An 11704-nucleotide genomic window follows, 5' to 3' on the forward strand; every position below is an offset into this window, starting at 1 on the left:
AAATTTTTACAATAAATATACTAGATATATTATAGGTAATATATAACTTACGCCTAACAAAATATCTAGAAAGTGTTAATAAGGGAAGTCCTATTAATATACACACCTCCTATATTTCTAGTAACATAGTTCCCTATAAACCTAAGTATAAAACTAGAAAGATAAAGTTACTACTAGAACTACAAGAGTTTAAGGACCTGTTTAATAAAGAGTTAGTAAGTAGTTTGCTGCCTTATTAAGGTAGTATAGATTACTATATTTAGTTAACAACTCTCCTAGATAGAACCTAGCCTAACCCCCTATAGGGTCCCCTATACCCTATGTCGCGTGATTAATTGCTAGAACTAAGAATATAACTTACTAGATTAATAGATAAGGGCTAGATCTAAGCAAGCTCTTCTATAGCTAGAGCTCTAGTATTGCTAGTAAAGAAGCTGTTAGGCAGTTAGCGTCTGTGTATAGACTACTAGATACTTAATAGCATAATAACCTTAGACTAATACCTACTACTACTTATTAAGGAAACTTTACATACACTATCTAGCGTAAATTAGTTTACAAAAGTAGATATTCGCGCTGCCTTTTATAAAGTTAGAATAGTAGAAGGTTATAAGTCCTTAACTACTTTCTACACCTAGTTTAGGTTATATAAATAGTTAGTATGTCTGTTTAGTCTTAGTAGTGCGCTATCTACTTTCTAATAATATATTAATACTGCGCTTATAGAGTTACTAGGATTATATACAATAGCCTACCTTAATAATATCTTAATTTATTTAGGAGGAGACTAGTTTAACTATATAGAAAAAGTAAAGCGTGTACTTATACTATTAAAAGAAGCAGGACTACACCTAGACTTAGAGAAATATGCTTTTAGTATTAAGGAGGTACGCTACCTAGGCTATATTATTAAGGCAGGCAAATTACTTAGACCTAACCCTAAAAAGCTTAGGGCAGTATAGGAATAGGAATCCCCTAGGAATATAAGAGAGGTAAGGAGTTTTCTAGGTTTTACTAACTTCTACTATAATTTTATCGCAAAGTTTTCTAAAGTAGCAGCACCTTTAAACTAACTAACTAGGAAGAACACCCTATTCTAATAGGGAGAGAAGGAATAAAGTGCATTTAATGCGCTAAAAAAGGTGTTTATATTAGGACTAGTATTAATATAATAGGACCTAGCTAGAGAAATGTTATTAGAAGTAGACTATTTAGGATATACTCTTAGGGGTTGCTTATTGCAAAAAGTTAGGGGCGTCTAGCGCCTAGTTGCTTACTACTCTACAGCACTAACACTAGAGAGACAAAACTACACTATATACAATAAGGAATTACTTACTATTATAGAGTATCTTAAAAATTAGTTAGCAGAGTTATAGAGTATTTATAAGCTATTTATAATATTTACAGACTATAAAAACTTAGAGTACTTTACTAGCCTTTAAAGCTTAAGCAAGTAATAGTACTGCTAGGCAGAGGAACTTTTAAAATATTAGTATATCCTATAGTATAGGCCTAGCTATCTTATAGGATAACCTAATACCTTAAGTAGATAACTATAAGATTTAAACTCCTCTAAAGCAACACTATAGTTAGTAATGCGCCCTAAATTAATTTAGGTTGCAGTGTTAGAAGTAGAGGAGGTATCTAAGTTACTAAAGGGCGCTAGCCTCTTTGCTAACCTGTATATATAGACACTATAGGACAAAGCAGTACTAGAAGATAAGATATACTAAGTACGTCTTAATACAGTTTAGAAAGGCGCTAGGTCTTTCCTAGTTTTAGCTAATATAAAGCAATAGATTAGGGACTATATAATTAGCGTACACGGCACTTTACTCTAGAGGGGTATTATTTAGTTACTAATATAGGAACCCCTTATAACTACTATTATATAGCAAGTATATAAATTAAGTTTAGTAGGATATCTAGGGAAGAATACAATATTTTAAATACTACGCCGCGACTATTATTAGGATAGAATATTAGGAGATATTGCGTAGTATATTTAAAACTACTATTATTATAGTGCCTATATCTCCTAGAAGCGCTAATAGGGTCTATTGCAACCTATACTAGTCGCGTTATAATACTAGTCCTAAATATCTATAGATTTTATAGTTAACCTACCTATAAAAGATAATAGCAAACCCTAGTCCCTATTAGTTATTACTAATAGATTATCTAAATATATTTAGCTTAAAGCAATAGTCTTTATAGCAGCAGATTATTATGTAAGGATCTTCTAGGATAACTAGTAGCAGTTCTAGGGCTTCCTATCCTCTATTATTACTAACTAAGGTTTAGACTAGTTAGGATCCTTCTAGATAATATTATACTAGATAATAAAGATAAACTAGTTACTGTCTACTACATACCACCCTTAGATAGACAGCGGGATAGAGCAGGCAAACTAAGAAGTACAGGCAGTGCTGCGTATAATAGTATGCTTTAAATAGACTAACTAGCCTAACTACCTACTAGCCTACTAACTTACACTTAATAATAGGGACTCTAGCATAACTAGTATTAGCCTAAATCTACTTTTAAATAGGTATACTATAGACACGCTATAAAAGTTAATATTACTACTAGTAAAGCCTAAGAATCCTTATAGGGAGGCTATAGCGTTCTTATTACACCTATAGAGGGGTGTAGAGCTAGCGCAAGCTACTATTATATTCTAATAGCAATAATAACAGGAAGCAATAAACTAGTCCTAACGCCTAGCTAAAAAGTTCCTAAAAGGTAATATAGTTTAGTTTGCAATACGCAATATAAAAATAAACTAACTAAGTAAAAAGTTTAACTAGCTATAGGTTAAGTACAAAGTAATAGAAGTTCCTACTCTACTTATAGTAGTATTAGACTTACTAGGGAGCTTGCATAAGACTATGCATGTAGATCTACTAGAGAGAGCTACTAATAACCTACTACTAAGCTAGAAGCTTCAGGACTTATAACTAGGTCTAATAGTTACTCTAGAAAATAAAGATATAACGCTAGATAAATAGGAAGTAGAAGAGATCCTTTATACAAAGAATATAAGAGGAAAAGGGAAGTGTTAAGTCCTAGTAAAATAGAAGGGGTATATTAATCTAACATAGCACCCGCTAGAGGTAGTATAGGATACTAAGGCTCTAGATAGGTTTAAGGAATAGTATAGGGATGCCACGTATAATAATAGCCTAATACGCATAAAAACTAGGAAGTAAAGGTAAAAGGAAACTAGAATAATAACTTAAACCTTTATTATAATTAAGAAGTAGAAAGGTATAGGAGAAATCTTTTAATTATCCTTATAATACTCTAAGCAAGTGCCCTACTACTAAAGTTTTATAATATAGCTAATAATTAGGTAGCAGTATCTATACTATTACTATCTATAACTAACCTCCCTCTAGCCCCCCCTAAACTATTATTTATATTATTCTAACGCCTCTACGTCTCTTAGTAATAGTAGTGGCGCTTGCGCGCGTTGCGGGTAGGGGACAACTTAGTTAACAAGTACGAGTAGTAGTAGTAGTGGTGTTAGAAGGAGGGTAGTGCTTTAATAGCTTGCTAGCGCGTAGCACCCTAGGCCTAAAGAAAATAAATATTAGAATAGATATAAAGGGAACAAGGGAAAAACAATACTAATAATAAGAGTCTTAATACCTTAGGTAGTGCGCTTAGCAGTGCTCTTAAGCCTATTAATATAAAGGTTAGTTTAGGCCTAGGTCTTGTTTATACGCTAGTTAATACGCTAGAAGGTAATACTAGTAGTAGTAGTAAGCTGTATAATATTATTATTGCTATAACTACCACGTAAAGGTATAATAGTAGACTAAAGAGGAAATACTAGAGTACTAGTAGTAGATAGAATAATAGCACTAAGCTAATACTAATTATAGGCGCGTAAGTAAGCAGTAGGGGCGAGTAGAGCAATAGCGTTATTAGTTTAAGCCCTTAATATAAGATCCTTAAAATAATAGTAGAGCTAGTAGAACTATAGCATAAACTAGTAATAGGTGCCTTTAGTAGGTTTCCCTATAAAAGTGCTAAGGGTCCCCTTCTTTGCAATATAAAGGCAATCCTCCTAGTAACTATAATAAAACTAAAGCTAGTTATAGAGGGCTTGGCGAACATTAGGATTGTTAGTAAGGATAGCTTCTAACTAAGTATAAGTCTTATAGCTATAATAGCAGGACTTGCACAAGCGCCCTAGATATAGTTAGAACTTGCTACAAAGAAAATAAGAATTAAGGGGAACTTACTACTACCCTCCTAATAGTCACACTTACTAAAGAGACAAAGCTAGTTAATACACTAATTACAGGGAAGTAGCTTTATAAAGCTACTATTATATTCCTTATTATCTAAGTTACTAGAAATAATAAAGCTACTAAGTAACTAGGTTTAGGGAGATGTGTGCTAAATAAAAAGTTAGTGCAGGAAATATAGGGAGAACATTAGAAGTACGCACCTTGTCTTAGTAGGCCTAGCGCGGGGTCTAACTACCTTATAGTAGATCCCTACTACTAGCACTAGCAGCTACAGATAAAGATATAATAGGGACTAGATAGGCAGGATTAATAGAAAAAGATTAGAGAAGGGGCTAATTAGTAGGGAAAATCTGTTGTATAATAAAGTAAGTTTAGGAAATTTATAGTAGGGTAGGACAGCTGTGTTAGAACTTTTATAGTAGGGTGCTAAAATAAGCGTATAGACGCCATGCGCGCGTACTACTTAATATACAGGCCTGTTATAAATTAGGAAGGAATACAAAGATATAATAACAAAACTAAAAAATATAGTAATAAAGCTAAATATAGATTATAGAGGACAAAGACATAACCCTAGACTCCTAGAAAGATAATTTCACGATAGTTTATAGGGGAAGGTTAGGGGTATATAAAGGACTTAGGCTTATACCTAAGCCTAGGTCTAACACAAGATGGACCAAGTCTAACACTACTACTAAGCAAACACACTAGACACCTATAAAAAGGCGTGGAGGGCTTATCTCTCCTTTAAGATACTAAATACTATTATTAACGCTTATTGCATTCTTCCCTTAAGGCCAGTCCATAACATTTGCCGTGTCTGGCTGTCGCGGTATTGCATACCTAGCTAAGCTAATTATTTGCGAGAGGAATAATTACGCGTATTGCAGGCCTATTTGCTTGCAAGGCGAGCAATATTTTGGCTAGTAGTAGTAGAGCAAGACACAGTAAGTGACTTGTGGACTTGAAAATTAATAGTGGCTCGCCTCTAGAGAGGTGGCTGTTAAGAAGCCAGGTGCGATAGGCTTGCTAGACATCGACTTGTACTTATAAATTCTCAAGAACAGCTTTAACATCGTCTAATTTTTGACGGACGATTACTGTTAAGATACTTATAGACTGCTGCTATTCTAACCTAATGTGGTTGCATTTTGGCAAGCCGCGCTAGCCTAGCGAAGGGTCGGCGCTGCCCTAAGTGGCGCCAGCCGCTAAGGCTGGCGCAGCTCCCCCTATATATATCTACTATAAAGGATAGATACTAGGGGTAGACTTAGAATAAATAATGCACAACTATCTACACGTGCCCTATGCCCTATCTCTATTATCTATATTACTTAGTAGCTAAAGCTTATAATAATAATTAGTTGCCTACTAAGAATAGTGCTACTATTAATTAGCTAACTAAGCTCTTAATAAATAGAGCATTAATAGACTTATACTATAGGATAGAATAAAGAAGTTATAATAAGCCTAGTCCTATTTTTCTATATAAAATATATAAATACTACTATAAGCTTATACTACTTACCTAAAGTAGCTATATTAGTACTAATAAGTACTAGTACTTACTATCTAAATAACGGAGGTAGTAGTAATACTTATATTATAAATATGAATACTATAGTTTCTATTATAGCGTAGTGTACTTCTAAAAAAAGATTTCTATATTCGAACATATAATTTTTCTTTCTCCTCTATACCTCCTAAATTACTACTTACCTTAAGTGTAGATTAGTTTAAACTCTATAGAAGACTAGACTCTAGTTTTTACTTTAACTACTATAGCCTCCTATAGACCTACTAAAATAACTAAATAGAATATATAGGACACTAAGTTTACCTAGCACTAACTAGTAATATATAGTACCTTAAGTCCCTCTATATTTATAGCTAGGCTATATAACCTACCTATAGATACTAGTATAGTAGAGGCTACTTAGCGTTAACCTTTAGTCCTTATTAGGCTAACCGCTACCTAACCCTTGTAACAATAAGGCAGAATTGCTTACCTATTATTCTATGCCAAATTAGGCCTAATAAAGGCCCAACTTACAAATATATATAGAGAGCAGCTTGGCTATATTAGGATAGGCATGTTCTTCTTATTCTTTTATATAAGACCTATAGGTGTAGGAATCTTATCCTTTTCTATATAGACGCGCACTCCTATATACCTTTAAGTTATATAGGATACCTTTTATATGCCCTACCTACCTATATTATTATCTTATAAGAAGAATATTATCCTAGCTAGTAATAGTATTTAAGAATATCGCATTTATTATTATTTTAAGCTACTAATTTAGTTCTAGTAGCTATCTAACCCTACAACTTAATAGTTAGAATAGCTATTAGAACTTCTAATAACTAAAGCCTATAGGCTTAGACTTCTAGACCTATAGGTAGTGCTAGATTACCTTTAGAAAAATCGCGTTAGATTGCGTTAAGGTAGAGACCTAGAGACTACTAAAAGCCTAGAGGAATTAAAGGCAAAGCTAATATCCTTCTATAACTAAACCCCCCTAAAAAGAAAAGATTTATTATTCTTATTAACTATAAAATATTAGATAAAGGTTAAAGAAGGGTATCTAGTTTAGCTACCTTTAAAAGCCTATTTACTAATAGAAAAAATTAGATAAGGATAACTTAATTAAAAACGCCCTCCTAGAAGGACCTACTTCGTACCTATCTCTAGAGGTACCTTATACTACTAGGAAATCTTAAAGTAACACCTCCCTTAAAGATAAATATATATTAACCCTATCTAAAAAGGAGAGGTTAGAGGAATAAGTAAAGTAACTTACTAATTAGTAATATAACACCTCTCTCTATAAGGAGATATAGGGTACTACCTAACCTAGCTTATCTTTAGCTTCTATATTAAACCCTATAGTATATACTATAAAAGCTAAGAGATAATCTAAAAAGATGCTAAATATCTCTATCCTTAGTAATAGTGCTAATCCTACTTTTAGATAATAGTAAGCGTCTATTTAGGATAGGCTAGAGATTAACGCTAATTACTACCCCTTTTCTAGAGCCTAGATAGCATTAGTGTAGGGATACTACTTAGGACTAGTAAGCGAGTACTTAAAGCTATATTACTTATCTAACTCCCTAAGTCTTTAGTTATAAAAAGCTAATAAAATAATTACTCTCCTTTAAACCTACTTTATTATAAAAAATAAGATAGCTAAGAGTTAGACTATATTTAACTACTTATATATAAGTAATATAAAAATATTCCCTACTTTTAAATTAAAATTCTAGAGTCTTACTATTAGAGGAGAAGTACCCTAATTAGAGTAGTATTACTAGCTCTAGATAAAGATTATACCTTCCCTAAGGATACTAAACCTTGCTTTTAAATAAAATTAGCACAATAACTTTAAGACTATAGTAGATTATCTTACTACTTTTAATATAGAACACTACCTATACCCTACCTTATCTACTCTTACTTAGACTACTTTATTATCTAGAAAAGGACTAACCCCCTTTAAATACTCTAGAAACTAGTCCTATTTAGACGCTAATTAGAAACCCTATAATAGACCTTTAATAGCTAAACCTTATATACCCTACTTGCAATAATAAGGCACTACCCCTTAAAATAATTAACCCCTATCTACTACGCTAGCTACTCCTAGCGCTACTATAATAGGAACCCTAGGAACTTGCTATAATTATAGAAAGCCTAGGCACTTCTCTAGTAACTACCCTAAACCCCCTAGGATTTAGGCTATAGACGTAGAGTAGGTTCTTAAGAATTCTAAGGAAGAAGAAACTGCTAAATTAACTAATTTAGATAGCTACTAGATAGGAAATAATAATACCTAGGAGGATCCTCCTTCCTAGGCCTAACTTAATATAACTTATCTAACCTTTCCTTAACTAAATTATTTATTAGTTCCTATTTACTTACACGTATAACCCTATACCTTAATAGATCTAGTATTTACCTAAACGCTTTAGTAGATACTAGGGCCTAAGGTTACTTATTTCTTAATTTAAAAATTACTTATAATATCTCTTCTATACTTAGGGTACCTATCTAAAAGCTACTATATAAGCTTACTATTAAAGGGTTCTAGAATTAGATTACCTCCCTAGTTACCTACTATATTAAGCTTTATATAATAGTTAGTAGCTAAAAGGTTTATAACTACCCCTTTATAATAGTAGACTTAGGTTCTTAGGATTATATTATTAGATAATACTAGCTAAAATAGTTCTAAATCCTAATTAATAGAGATAAATCTTAACTAATCTAGCTAGAGAAATATCCTCTAACCTATAACCCCGCACCTCCTATTCTAGTACAACTCTACTAGCAAGTGCTATCTACTCTAGTTACCTATAATATCTTGTAAAGAGACGCCCTTTAGAATTAAGAGGAGAACTAGAACTAAAATAGTCCTAGTTTAATTAATAGGATACGTAGTATACTTAAAATTCTAGCTACCTATAGGGCTGCTATTAAACCTACTATACTACCTACCCTAGTCTAATTACTAACTATTACCCTACCTGCAAAATTTTAAATTGCTACTATTTCTACTAATACTTTCTATTTTAATATAAAAAAATCTTCTAATAAATTCTGTACTACTAGCCTATATAAGATTAAGCGTAGGATCTAAACCTTATCTAAATAGGATACTCTTAACTATAGCTTATTAGATTAGAAGCTCCTATCTAACTATAACTCCTATTAGGACGTCTTTAATAAGGCTAAGGCTAACAAACTTCTAATCTACTAGCCTTATAACTATAAGATAGTCCTAGAGGAACCCCTTCTAAACTACTAGAGTCCCCTCTATTATTAAAATACTAAGGAACTCTAGGCTACTAAGGAATATATACAAGAGCACCTATAGAAAGGTTTTATTAAGACTAGTTAGAGCCTATTTGCCTCTCCTATCCTATATATTAAGAAGCTAAATAGAGGCCTTAGGATCTGTGTAGATTACTATAAGCTTAATAGCTTAATATAAAAGGACGCGTATCTAATACCCTATATAGATAATCTATTATCCTAGCTAGCTAAAGCTAAAATCTTTATAAAGCTAGATATTTATGCTATCTTTAATAAGATCTAAATAGACCCTAACTTAGAGGAGTACACTACTTTCTACACTAGATATAGTACCTATAAATACAAAGTCCTACTATTGCAGGAGGGATATCAACTGGATCACGGAGCATCTTGATCCAATTAATCCTAATTAATACCCCTGTATAACCCACTATCTAATTAACTGCTAGCTTACTGCTAAGTGCCTAATAAAAAGCAGGAGCTCTAGTAAGGAAGGTTTACTAATTATTTACCTTCTAGTAAGGGTAGCTAAAGCTCTATATATATAAGTACGATCGTAGTAGATATAATCTAATAATCTATCTCCTAAATTATTCCTAACCTTAGTAATCTAAATTTCTATAGTTATAAGCGTAGTTCGCGCTTTACCGTATTAAAAGATTATCCTATCTATTGAAGCGTATTATTTAACTTAGACACTAAGCTAGCAAGCTTTACTTTTTCTTTTATACTATTTCTTAAGCAGAAGCTTACTTATTACTCTTCTACTATTAAACCGTTAGGGAGAGTAACCCATTTAAACAAGGAGAAGTAGGAGGGGCAAGGTTTAATAGTAGTAATCCCATGGCAGAGGATATAGGTTTAATGCAGAAACATAAGTGAAAAGATAATATTATAGAGTTAAAGTAACGTTACTCTAATTTATCCTTATCCTATCCTCTAATCCTTTATACCTTTATACTATTTAATCTACGTAACTTTTTAGGCTAAGCCTTATTTTTCTCCTATATATCCTATACCACGGCACAAACCTTCCCCTCCTTTAAGCTTGGCCCTATTAAGCTTAGCCCTTACTCTCCTCCTCTAGGTCTGCAACCCTAGTTCCTAGCTTGTTAAGCTTTAGGTGAGGGAGTAGGAGTATCTAGGGTCTCTAATCTTAAACCTAAACTTAACAAGACAGTTCTCCTCTACGCCCTTACTAGGCTCCCTGCATAGCCTAGCCCTAGGCGCCTAGATCCCTCTGCCTTTTGTTCCTCTTTAATAGCTCCTAGATGCTTTTTAATAGTATCTAGAGTCTCTAATTGCTTAATCTATCTATTATACCTCTACTACTCTCCTACCTTAGTAGGCTGTACCCCCTTTATACTAAAATAGGATTAGTCTAGTACACTAGCTTCCTTATCCTTACTAAATACAAGCTTCTTATTCTTAACGCAGATAGCCTAATTCTTCTTTAACTCCTTTACTATCTTAACCTAACTCTTCCTAATCTATGCTCCTATCCTTTCTCTATTTAAATCTCCTATTAGGTACTTCTAGATCTCTACCTTTACTAAAGGGTTATCCTATTAAATATAATATATAATTGCCTTTAAGACCTAGGTTAGATAGGTAGCCTAGATATCTCTAGGAAATTACTATTAGACTTTACTATATTTAACTAGGTGCCCTAATAGAGTCTTTAGGGCTATACTTATCTATAGGTAGGCTAGTGCAATCTCTATATATATCCCTATCTCTAGCACCTCTATTATTATTATATTATCCTACACTTTTATATACTATAGTAGAACTATACGCTATATTTAAGTAGTAGGTCTAGTAGATCTATATAGTATTACTAGGCTTATAATCCTTACCTATCCTTTTTAATAGATTTCCTTCTCCTATCTTACTATAGGGCACTTCTCCCTTAGCTCTTTAGGCTAGTGCACCCTATCTTCCTATACCTAGATATAGGCCCTCTTGTTCCTCCTTAACCCCTTATCTATCTAATTTACCTAATTCTTCTATACTTCTTTAAATCTAATTAGGAGCTTAGTATAGTTATCTTAGTCCTTATTATTAAAAGAAACTAAGCCTTAGATTATCTTAAGCCCTTATCCTAACTACGCTGCCTTAGAAAGGTTTACGTCCACGTAATAAAAGAATATCTAGTCTCCTACCTAGGCGTACTTAGTATAGTATAGGTATAAGATTAGGTTTATAGTTTCCTAGATTATAGCGTATTAAAGCTAGTATCCTATATCCCCTTATACTAGCTATTAAATAATAAAGTAGTATATAGTCCTATACTACCCTAAATTAGCTACCTACTTTATCTCCCTTAAGTACTATTTATATATCTTAAAGCACTTATCTACTATCCTTACTAGTTCTAGGTCTTTATAGATCTAGGTAAAGGTGTCTAGGGTTATACTTCCTTTCTATAAGAAGCCTTAGTAACTCTACTTAAATCTTATTACCTATTATAGTTAGGCCTAGTTAATTATTAGTGCTATCTTCTTTAGCTAGTAGTAATAAGCTTGTAAATCCTTAGAAATATAATCTTAGTTAAATAGCTTAGTAAAAGCTACTATAGTAACTAGGTTAGCTTGCAAATTTCCCTATTCTCTAGGCT

The sequence above is a fragment of the Plenodomus lingam genome (assembly GCF_022343315.1).
Source record: "Plenodomus lingam strain CAN1 chromosome Unknown contig_22, whole genome shotgun sequence".
NCBI lineage: Eukaryota > Fungi > Ascomycota > Dothideomycetes > Pleosporales > Leptosphaeriaceae > Plenodomus > Plenodomus lingam.